This window comes from Neopelma chrysocephalum, unplaced genomic scaffold (genome assembly GCF_003984885.1).
Source record: "Neopelma chrysocephalum unplaced genomic scaffold, ASM398488v2 Primary Assembly neopelma1_89, whole genome shotgun sequence".
Lineage (NCBI taxonomy): Eukaryota > Metazoa > Chordata > Aves > Passeriformes > Pipridae > Neopelma > Neopelma chrysocephalum.
The window spans coordinates 4,096,613-4,105,827 of record NW_020897751.1 but is presented as its reverse complement, the minus strand read 5'-3'; the positions used below and the strand labels follow the sequence as shown (position 1 = coordinate 4,105,827).

Here is a 9,215-nt window from a genome sequence, read left to right as displayed (position 1 = left end):
GGTGACAACGGTCATCCAAGTCCTCTGCCAAAAATACACGTGTTTAGACCTATAGCCAAAACCTAAATAGCTCTAATTAGGCTATACAATGAAATACATCGATCTCTTTTTAAGCATTTAAATAGCTACTTCATGCTAGAGCATCCATATTTCTTTTGTCTACAATTATGGTCTCATAGCCAGCAAAAAAAAAAAAAATCAGTATGATTATTCATATTCAAGTTTCAAAATGCATCAGAAAGGAAAGTAGAAATTGAAAAAAAAAAATCCAGCATTTTTAGAATCAGAAAGGTCAAACCTAGTATCATATCTGCAGCTGTCAACATTTCTGGCAATTGTTTAGGTTTTCTGCAATGTCTCTGTTGAGCACAGTGCATAGGGCTTTCCAGGAGGCACTTAGGCTTGTCCTCAACTCTCAAAAAAAACCCAAACCCAAATGCACCCTCTCAATGCTGGTGCCTGCTGAGAGCACCCTAATGCCTGGTGACATCAGGTGAGAAAGTTAGTGCTGGCAGCTTTTCTCTCAGTTTTCTGCAGTTGGTCACCTGTTTCTCATACACTTTTTTCTCCCATATATCTTCACCTGGGTTTGAAGTGTTTCATATACCAACATCCCTTTTTTTAAAGTCAGTCTTTCGACATGAAGAAAACAGTCAAACAGATCTCAACGCTTACATGAGTCAAAGGAACCAATTTCCAAACATTACTGGAACATTTTTTCTTCCTGCTTGTGTCCGATTGCCTTCAAAAGAAATTATTCACTTCTTCCTTTAATAGCTTACATTCCTTAAAATTAAGTTTGCTTCAGAATCAGGGAAACTTTATTTTGCTCTATTCAATCACTACATCTTTTATATATTTGGGAAGGGGCTGTTACAATAGGCTTTTTTCCCCAATAATATAAAACTTACATTCCAAAGGTGGACAGACTCGTCCAGAAGTCCCTTATAGAGGAAAACTCTCAAGCCTTTTCGCATTCTGTAATATATCTGAGAAGCCTCTAATGGAACAGCAACTGTTCTGTGAGTTATTGAAGCAAGTTTTATAGTCACTGTTAATGCAGTTTTCTCCAGCCAATTTGTATTCTTTGGGGTTTACACTCAGGAAAAGCCTCCTACTGCCACAGCAACCAGCCTGTGTTAACAGCTCCAGCTGTAGGAACCTAATTTACTGATTTCACACAGGAAAGTGTTGACTGCACTAACAGCTGAAAGTCATCTGGTTTCCAGAATTTCACCTCAGACTAGAAAAAATCAAAAATTACATAAATGGGCTGTTACTTCTTTGGGATAAAGGCAAGATATTTCAGGAAGATCCTTTGTCAGCCCTTGTAATTTAGAGAAGTATGCCCCATGAGTGCATACTGTTTAGGAAAACAGTAAGAAACTTGCATTGCAAAGCTAAACAGAACATCTTGTATAGATATACTAACACACAAAGGAATTCAGCAGCCAGCTTTATGTGTATAGCTTTGTGGGGGTTTTTTAAATACTTGCTGATATAAAGTGCTCTCATGCTCTGTTTTCTTCTGTAACTTTTGTAATAGTTCATTTGCACCTTCAAATCTTACCGTTCTCCCTGCTGACACTTCATCCTTTTGCCTTGAAGTGTTTATGCTCTTTACAGAGTTTCTCTAGTTACTTCTTTTTTATGACCCATTCTTAAAAGTCATCAGCAATTTTAATGTTGCCCAGGTTACACTCATGTCTGACACCACGTCATGCTTCCTCTGGCAGACTGATGATCAACAGAAGACATTAAAAACTTAAGAACAGGGCTCCTAACTTGAAGGGAAAAAATTAATCAGGTTGGGGAAGCTTTATCAATATCAATTCTTCCTGATTTTTTTTGCTGTTAAATATGCTTGGGTTTGTAAACATATTTTAAATATTTATCAATTGAAATAGATTCTCAATGCTAAAATTAAGTAAGCTACTCTCATAGCAGTGGTTGCTGAAAAGATTATTTCCAGTGCTCTTAAAATACTGATATACAGCAAGCTCTGTTTTGGGACAGTTGTACAAACCACCCTCAGGGGTCATGCCTTTGGACTGTAGGCATTGCAAAGGTTGGTTTCCACTTTAGAATTGCTTCTGTTCTTTGCTAATTAGCAATCTGAAGTAACAGCTACCTAGTTGTCTGCTCATTGGTCCCAAACCATATCCAAAACCAGCAGAAGTAGAGCTTTCCCCACATGAGACTCAAGAATCTGAGCTTTGTTTTTCCCTTCTTCCTCCACAAAAATTATGGCTTGCAGATTGGGAGTACTCAAGCAATTCTCAGTTCCTTGCCAGTGCAGTATCTTGAGCTCTCTTGGTCAGCAAGAGTCAGGAGTCTTCCTGAGGCGAGGTGAGGAAGGAGCCAAAGGTGAGCACTGCACAGGTAGTGTCCTCACCGACAGGGTGCAGTCCTGCAGCAGGAGAGGCAGAGCTGGGTGCTGGGGACAGGCTCCAACCTCAGTCACAGCAAGGGCACAAAGCAGGTCTAGAGTCCATCAGGAGAAGCAAGTGAGGAACAGCAGGAGCAAAGGCCCAAAACCAGCCAAAGGTTCATCTAGCAACCAGATCCAGACAACAACCAAGGCCAGAGCCAGGACTCAAAACAAGCACACCTACAATAGAGCTTAGATAGAGAAGGAGGGTCTGGCCAGGCCTGAGCTTAAATGGAGTTACTGGGCCCACAGACTCCACCCTGGGTGTGGGGGCAGAGGACCCAGGTGAGGCTGGTCAGGGCCATTAACACTTGTTGGCACCCTCAGGACCCTGACAGTCCCTACCCAAAGCCTGTCAGTGAGGTCTTTAAGGAACCAGAAATATTCAACTCATCTGAGTCATTGAATCTGCAGATACAGTGGTGCCAAATTTCTCTAGCTACACAGGCGTCTTCCTTTCTTTCAGGTGCAGGGAAGAGGTGTGAACAACGTGACCTCTGGTGTCACGTGGCTTACTGCAAAAGTGCTGTAGACCTGAAGCATACAAAAATGTTGGGTTTGTACATGCACAATTAACTATGTCTTCCCAGATGCAGTGTTTACCAGCAAGGCACAACACAATCATTCTGCACTCCTGCTTTAGATTGCTCATGCACAGTCATGCATGAGCCAAGATGTAAGGGCCAAGATTTCCAGTAAAAATAGGTCTGCTGCGGGTCAGGAACATCCAATAGGAAATATTTAGAATAAATGCAATGGGCCTTTATAATGGGTATCCAAAGATGAAATCATGGCCCCTTCTGGCCTTATTGCACGTAAAATGGTGTTAACGCTTAAACTCTCTGTGTTCAACTGCTTACAAATGTTTACCTGTTCTCAGTGCCAATCAGGCAGGTAGATACTATCTATAGAACCAGGGCCAAGGAAGACTAAATGAGTAAGTCATTGTCAAAACCACAGTTGGAATTCTAGAGTTTCTGCATTAAACTCATGTTGTTCAAGACTTTTCTCTTTCAGATGCTGCCAACTAACAATGTTGTGGGTGATTTATCTGATCATCTGTATTACAAACCCAAAGGCATTAACAGTGGTTGGCCTGTGTTCAGCTGGGCTTGCAGGCACAGCACACAGGTTCCTGGGTCACAGCCTGCAAGCAGGCTGGTCACCATGTCACCCTGGAGTCCAAAATAACAAACGTGGGAGAGGCTTTGCAAGGTAGATGCTTTAATCCATGCTTTGTTATCGCACAAGGAGACAGCCCTAATATCTCAGCATCAGGTTTCCACTATGAGGGAGGCAAAGCTAGTCCAGATAGGCCTGGTTAGATCAAATCTGTCCCTTAAAAAGCAGCTTAGGTGTCTTTGCAGTGTAATTCCCAGAGGTTTTGGTTTGTGGAGGGCTTAAATTCAGCAGCAGTCTAAGCTTTCTTAGCTTGGATTGGTGTGCCTGTTGCAGAGTCTGATCCAGATGACTCTGTAGGACAGATTTAGGGACAGCATACCTGAAGAGTTCTGTTTCCAGGGTCAAGGCCTTAATGGGCTTGACCAGCTGCATCTGGAGTCTCCAGGCACAGCCGGTGCCCACAGGACCAGCTGCTCTCTTGAAGCTCAGCCGTGGCTCAGCTATGGGCTGTGTTTAGTGAGAGCCTGGGTTTGGCTTTTCTGTAATCATAGACCTGCTTTGTTATTCACTTGGGTTGTATGTAAATTTGCTTATCTCCTGGGTCTCTAGACCTGCTTCTGACCTACAGATTGGGTTCTTAGTTCAGCATCAGACCTGCCTCCTCTCTTGGAACCTGTTTTATTACCTGGACTTGTGCTGGATGTGGATGCTGCCCCTGGGCCTGTCATGTTTACCTTGAGTGTGTACAGTGGGGCTGGGTGCTGCTGAGGCAGGTCCTTGTCCTGCTGGCTGTTGTGTGGGGCTCCCTATCTCCCAGGGAGCAGCTGCCCCTCACAGCTCCCTGATCTTTACCACAGACTTGGGCTTTGCTAGAACTGCCTGTAATGCAGAACTACTCACGGGTTTGTGCACTGTGTTACTTGGTACAATGTTGTTCAGTTTTGTTCCTTCTGTAGGCAGGTACTAACTTGCATTTTATTCTGGTTAAAAACACAGGAAGGGTAGCACTGTGTCAGACCAAAGGTCCACAAGCTTAAAACTTTATTCCTGAAAATAGGCAGTAGCAATTACATAGGGAAGGAGGCTTGGGTAGCATACAAGGCTATTTCCTCACTGCACTCTTTCAGCTTCAAGTAATCTGTAGCTAAAATAGTACTTCTGTATTAACTGGCTTTTGATTAAACTTTCTTCCATTGATTTTGCTTTAAAAGAAACCAATCTCTGAAAACTTCTGCCTTTTCAATGTGCTGCAGCAGTGAGTTCCATGGTTTGGTAACATGCTGCACAAAGAAGTTGCTGTATTCTGTTCTGATATCTGAGGATATCAATTGCTTTGATATCCTCTACTTTAGAGAAAGAGTGAATATCATTCACTGATGACACTTCCCTGCTTTTGTTTTTACAGTATATTGGTTGGGATTTTACCGAGACTGATGCCCTTCCAGGGTGGAAATACTGGTGCTCATTGTGGCTTTGGCTACCCTTGCTACATTTTTCTATGTCTTTCAAGTTTGTCTTTGCACCTTTTAAGCAGACTAGAACTTGGTGTTATGCTTGAGATGTGAGCAGACAACAGATCTGGGCTAAATAACAAGGGTGTTGGAATGTTTCCTGTTCTGTTCTCCTCTTCTTTTGGTAGTGGTTCCAAACACTCCACTTGAGCACACAGCCCAGCTTCCCTGGGTACCTGTCACAGTACCAGGATCTCTATTTTGCATGGTAGGAGCTGTGTCAGAGGATGTGACTTTCATGTTGCCCTTCACGTGCCTCCGTTTGCATTTAGTGAAAGAATTTCATCCACTATTGTGTTGCCTAGACAGTCATTACTGTGAGATCTTTCTCTAAATGGTTATACTCAGCTTGTGTTAGTAGGCTGAGTATCTTCCTGTTGCCAGGAAAGATTGTCACCCGGTGCTACTCGCTTCCCAGGACATTTCCTGATGTTGAAAAAGATCACAAGCATGTTATGTGAAAATAGACAGTTGTTGGTTCTCATTTGTTTCCTTGCCTTTAGCACGTTTTTAATGGAGCTGTGATTGCACGTGTTGGTGTTCGGGTGCTCCTATTAACCTGCTTACTCTACACAAACCTTAGCTCTCACTGCTTGTTGCTTTCCCCCAAGTTCCTCATTTCTTGTTCTGTGTTTTGTTCAAGCCCACAACTTCCAACTTATTACCCTCTTCCCGAGAAACACACTCCGCTTATGTAGGGTTTTATCATCCACTTCCTGTTCCTTCAACTTCTGCCTCATTCAGCACTTGCAGAGCAATAGCTCTTTTGCCTCTCAAATCACCTGTTATTTTATCTTTTAGCAGGGCAAGTCTTTGAGACGACAGTCTTGGTGTCCAGCTCCAGAGAAAAGCAGCCTTTTCAGATTGAGGAGTGGAGGGTATGGTTACACCCAGCAAAGAGAGCTGGTGCATTGCTGGAATCATCTGCCACTGGGAGCTGATGAGGCAAGTGTTCAAAATTCAGGAGTCTGTGGTGCAGGTTTCGCCTTGTTGCATCTGAAGTGTCTGAGCTTGACTGAGATTCCCAGACTATTCTCTCACTACAAAGACATACAGGAGAGGAGAGAAGTGATGGAGGTACAAATTAGTGAAGGGCTGCCTTACCCAAGGCCACTGAATGGCAGCAGTGACAAGGAGCTGTGCAGATCTGTGTCGCTGCTTCTCCTTTAACACATGTCACTCAAACCAGCCAAACACTGGTATTTAAAGCATCTCTAGGAATGGATGTGGACAGTACTGCTCCTTTTATGCAGCAGAAAAGCCTCTCTGCAGGCTCGAATTTGAATGGGTTGGTTCACACTTGAAGTGCTTTATATTGCAACAGCTACAGACTTAATAATAATGGATCCATTCTAAAAAAGTACTTCTTGGGTATATTGTTTCACAGATCCCATTTCCAACATCTGTTTTTCAGTCTGTTAGATTTGGTGGCCTGTTTTCCACTCTGACAAAGGGCTGTAGTGATAAGGAGTGGTGGAAGAAGGCTGGGCTGACTCTTCCTCTTAGTATAACATTTTACTTGCCTGATTCCCTCTGGGAAGGAGCCGCAAATATCATCAGTGGCTCTTAATGGATGAGGTGGGGGATGGGGAGAGAGCAAGGCTCATTATATTTTTCCTCCTTGCAGGAGGGAGAGAGCGGCTGGGCAGCTCTTCCTCTTCTGCCAGCATCTTCCCCATGGTTCAGTGTGTGCTTGCTCCGCGCGTGGGATGGCCGGGCCCTGATGGACGCCGGTGTTTGAGGGTCCTCCTGGATGGCACATGTAAGGACAAGAGGGTTTGGCCCCGGGCGAGCCCCTCGCCCGTCACGGCTCACCAGTCTTCCCTCTTCCCGCCTACAAAGAACAGGGATGATTTCAGAGAGTGCCACCTCCGTGGCTGATCGGGAGGTGTGCGGCGTCAAACCGCAGCCTCCGCAAGTAACGGAATAATTGTCCTTTTCTCTCAATACCCTCATTTTATTTATTTCGTTGTTGCTGCTATCAAATAACCCGCGGCGTTCTCAGCCTGGCACGCCCACGGCGGCTCTCGTGGGCAGCCCTGCGGGCACCGCGCAGCGCCCGGGGCCGTGCCGGGTCCCCCCGCGGCGCGGGGGCGGGGGTGGGGTGCGGGGGGCGGCGAATCCCGCTCCGGCCGCGGGGATCCAGGGCGCGTTTTGCCGCCTGCCGGGAGGGCTCGGTGCGGCGAGCGCCCCGCCGGGCCGCCCCCTCCCCGCTCCCTCCCGGAGGGTCCGGCCAGGGGCGCCGCCGCCGCCGCCCAGAGCACGTTTCGCGGCCAGGGGCTCCTCTCCCGCCTGGGCTCGTCGCGCCATGGGAGCCGCCGGCCCGCGGGGGCCCGGGCCGTGACCCGAGCCATGCCAGCATCGCCCCTTCCTGTGAGCCGCGGGCTGGCCGCGCCGCAGCCCTGGTACGTGTGCGGGACGGGTCCCGGGGCTGCTGCGGGCGGGGGGGGACGCCGGGGATCTCTCCTTTCGGACCCCCCTCCTTTTTTTTTTGTTTTTTCTTATTGTTTGTAATCCCTCTGTTTCTCCTCTCTTTCCCCCCTCCCGTAGCCGCCTGGTTAATTGCAAAGTTGAGCTGGGGTGGAGCGGCGAGGGGGAGGCAGAGGCACCCCCGCGGCTGGGCTCGGAGCCCCGCGGGTCGGGCCGTTCCGAGACGGGCAGGCTGGGGGTTATTCAAATGCAAAACGCAGTTTGTTGGCCGAAAAAGCGAAAAAGTCCGGTCTCCCTGGCTGTGCTGGAGCGTGTTTGCGCTGCAGCAGCCAGAGCCTGCCTGGAAAAACCCGCCAGGCAAGAGAAGCTGCCTGCAGCCTGCGCGGAGGGCAGGGAACAATTAAAAGGGTCCTTGCCCGGCCGTAGGGCCCCCGGCCAGCCGGAAAAACCCCGCAGCCCACCCCCACCATAACAGCGGCGAGCGAGGGCCGTGCAGCAGCATCCCCCCGTGGAGGTGCCGCTGGTGTGCAGGGACGGGGGAGCATCCCCGGGGTGGCTCCCCGCCTTCGCCGCGGTGGGCGCTGCGGGTCCCCGGCGCCGCTGCTGGGGTCGGTCCCATTGTCTGCGGCCCCGGGGAGGGCTCCTGGGGCTGAGGGGGCACGGCCAGCGGTGGGGCCGGGCCACGAGGAGCCGCTGCCTCGCACCCAGGAGGGCCCTGCCTGCCCCTTCCCTCCTTGGGGTCCGCCTGCCTGTGCTAAAGGAACCAGAGCCCGGCGGGGCTGTAGCCCTCCGGGGTGCTCCTGGGCGCTGAGTGCCTGTCCAGCTGCTCTTGGAGCTGGGGGAGAAGAGGCGGTGGTGTTATGGCAGCTGGAGGTTTGGTGCTGGCGGGGATGATCCCTGCCGTGCCCGTGATGGAGCCGGGGAGAAGGATGTGGGTCGCCGAAGGGGTAAGGAGGAGGGCTGAGGCGGCTGCTGGGACACAGGAGCAGCTGACCTTAAAAAGGTCTGGCTGCTGGCGGCCGAGCAGTGCCACGGGCTGCCTTTGCGGAGGGACCAGGCGCAGCAGCAGTCAAAGGAGTCGCGCCAATCGTGTGCCCAGCCTGTCCTACACTCAGCCAGCCTATCCTGCTGCACCCCAACGATATTTAAAGAGCAACGTAGTCCGCATCACTTGTATCTCGGCCTATGTAGCAGCTGCCCAGGGTGGTGAGATGCTATTCCTTTAAGGAGGAGAGGGGGATGTGCGATGGGCATCTGGAGCAAGGCAGGAGCACACCGATATCGGTGCATACTCTGGAGTGAGGAGGGCAAACAGTCTGGCCAGGGGGGCTGCAGCAGCGTGGGTCTGGCCAAAGAGCTCTTGTTCTAGAAACTATAATGCAGTGATGTCAAAAGTGGGCAAAGATTGCAGTGTTAGATATTTAAACATGGCCGAGCAGACTTCTAGGGTAAAGGTCTCTTTAAAATTTAAAGACAATAGAGAAACTTGTGAAAATAATAATTATTATTATTTCCAAATAATAATAATTCTTCCCAGCTGTGTCAGTGCTTTTTAAGGTACTCTTGTGGAGAGGCAGAAGGTTATCCCATGCCAAGAATTGGGAATACTTCATGTTTAGTCTTGGTCTGGGCCAAATGGGGCAAGTAGCCTGGTGGACCCTAACTGTAAAGGAGAAGAAAGCTGGTTTGTGCTTTTCAGAGGCAATTTCTCCAGCAGCACA

General features: G+C 48.7%; 1 protein-coding gene across 9 annotated transcripts in view; it reads left to right on the top strand.

Moving 5' to 3' along the window:
* Positions 1 to 9,215, top strand: part of TET1 (tet methylcytosine dioxygenase 1) — a 96,048-nt gene that overhangs the window by 18,559 nt on the left and 68,274 nt on the right. The window contains exon 7 of one of the 9 annotated variants that reach the window (XR_003535798.1): positions 470 to 482. The exons of 6 other annotated variants lie outside the window; for them this stretch is intronic. The gene's annotated coding sequence lies outside the window, so the exon portion shown is untranslated. Of the gene's footprint in view, positions 1 to 469; positions 483 to 6,806; positions 6,827 to 7,348; positions 7,470 to 9,215 lie in introns of those variants that run through there. 2 more of the 9 variants (XM_027693035.1, XM_027693034.1) reach the window with 2 other exon arrangements.